The sequence below is a fragment of the Octodon degus genome, unplaced genomic scaffold, assembly GCF_000260255.1.
Source record: "Octodon degus isolate 3935 unplaced genomic scaffold, OctDeg1.0 scaffold00079, whole genome shotgun sequence".
NCBI classification, from domain to species: Eukaryota; Metazoa; Chordata; class Mammalia; order Rodentia; family Octodontidae; genus Octodon; species Octodon degus.
The window spans coordinates 810,991-813,265 of record NW_004524655.1 but is presented as its reverse complement, the minus strand read 5'-3'; the positions used below and the strand labels follow the sequence as shown (position 1 = coordinate 813,265).

The 2,275-nt window shown below is 45.0% G+C and overlaps 1 protein-coding gene across 1 annotated transcript in view; it reads right to left on the bottom strand.

The window, feature by feature from the left end:
• Positions 1-2,275, bottom strand: part of LOC101565516 (F-box only protein 5-like) — a 41,915-nt gene that overhangs the window by 37,862 nt on the left and 1,778 nt on the right.

The window sequence follows — 2,275 nt, the reverse complement described above, 5'->3', positions numbered from 1 at the left end:
GTGTTTGTGGGGGGCCTTGCTTGCAATGAAATCCAGGGCCTTGCACGTGCCAAGCAGGTGCTCTGCCCCTGAGCTGTGTCCCTGGCCCTCAGCATTGATTTTTAAAATACATTTAACTCTGACTTACACAAGGAAGAATGTGAACATTGTGTATTTTCTCAAATTTTTCTTAGCTGTCTACAGTTTCTCAGAGGTACAGGGGCCCCCCAAAACAATCTCTGCGAGTAACATGCAGTAAGCACTTTCTTTGTCCTGTACTAAGCACACACCACAGGCACAGCCCCACCTGCTGGCCACTCTCTGGGGTCCACACGATAGATAAGAGAGAGAATCTTAGAGACTTAGTCACTTGTCTAGAGACCCACAGCAAGGGTCACAATAGGAACCTGGGTCTCCCTGGATTTTAGCAGCGCTTCACCATTCACCTTGCAGAAACAATGAGGGAAACTGGGCACGATGGTGCTTGGCTGTAACGCTGGCACTTGGAGAGCAGGAGGATTGCCATGAGTTCAAGGCCAGCCTGGGCTACAGAGCAAGACCTTGTCTTTAAAACAAAACAAAACAAAAAAACCAGGAGGCTTTTCCATGTATGATTTTATTATTCTCCAGGAAAGATTTAGGAGTGTAGGAAACAGCTTTACTCATCTATCCCCTATCGGGGTCCTCTACCCCAGCACTGGGAGCAGGAGGTGTAAGTGCCAAGGAGAAGCTCACCCTGCCCTCCTCACAGCAGGTGCAAGTGTACCCCAAGATGACTCAAGAGGGACCCCTTCTAGAGATGGGGGTGGCACTGCATGGTAGAAAACAGCTTCTGTCCCAGCAGGAGAGGGACAGTGAGGGCTTGGAGCACATGCAATGCAGAGGGAGCAGGTTTCACAGCTGCTGTCAGGACATGGCCAGCGCTCAAGGCCGCCTGGCCTGGCACACGCAGCTGCTGGTCAAGGGTGGCGCTGTGCATCCACCCCTGGCAGGGCTCCTAATTAACCGCAAGCCGCCTCCTCCTCCCTGTGTGCTGTGTCTCCCATTGTGGTCCCGGGAGGGGGGCCAAGGGTGTAAAATATGCCCCTGTGGTCAGTGGGGGTGGTGGTGAAAACTAAGATGGGTTGTTACCTGGGAAACGGTGGCCACTCTGGTTGCCCAAAGGTCAGGAGGAAGAAGCAGGAGCTTGGGTGAGAAGTGACTGGTACTGGAGCAGCAGTGGCTTCCACTGCAGAATTTAAAGGGATACCCCCTCCCCCCCCCAAAAAAAAAGCAGAAGTGAAAACCAGTGGTTGAGGCAAAAACCATGTTATGTCTAAGATGTTTGATATTCAGACAGATAGTGAGGTTAAGCTCAACTGCCTATGTTGTAGGGTAATAATAATAAGCCTGTCTTCTGGAGAGTTAACAACCTAAGTTTGCAGATCAAAAAATAGAGAAAAAGAAGGGCTCCAAGGACAGCCAACATTTTGGCCCTAGCCTTTCAAGGTCTGTGAGGACTCAGGACATAGGAGAACCTGTACTGTAACAACTTATAATTCAGTTGTGTCCCAAATTTTCTGATCAAGGAGATTATAGGGCCATAGAGGAAAGTGATCGATGTAGAGTGTGCCTAAGGAGAGTCACATGGAGAGAAAACATTCTCTCAGGCTTTCACAGAGAGCAAATTGGTCAAGCAATGGCCGTGACTCATCCACATGGCTGACACTGACAAAGGATCTACAAACTGCGATACAGGGTTTCAAGGTAAATCCTGAAGGGATTTGACTGACCTTGTCAGATACAAAAGATACTTTTTTGTTTCTTTTTTACATTTCTTGTTATATAGGTCTTGTTTTATCTTGGTCTTAACCATCCAGCACAAAAGTATAAAAATGAAGTATAAAAATTAAAGCCATATTAATATGCTGAGTTGTAAAAGGCTCAAGTCAACAACTTCTTACATTGCCAGTCCTATGGATAATCCACTGCTATTATGGACTACTGGACTATATTGGATTATTTTGCTGAATTCACTCACTCACAATATTTAAATGGCAATGGAATACCCTTCTCTGACTAAACTAAACAAAAAAGGGGGATACAAATGAAGGACCATTTTGTATCTGTATATTCAAAATAATTAAGATAGATATACAGCTACTTTCTCTTAATTAAATGAATAGAAAGATTTGTACTAATAGTGTTTGTGGATAGGATATCATGTCTGCACCTTGTACTATGAATAACCACTAAGAAGACAACAATATGTGATTTATTAATTATTAAAACTGTCCTAGTAATCAGTCTTTTTTTT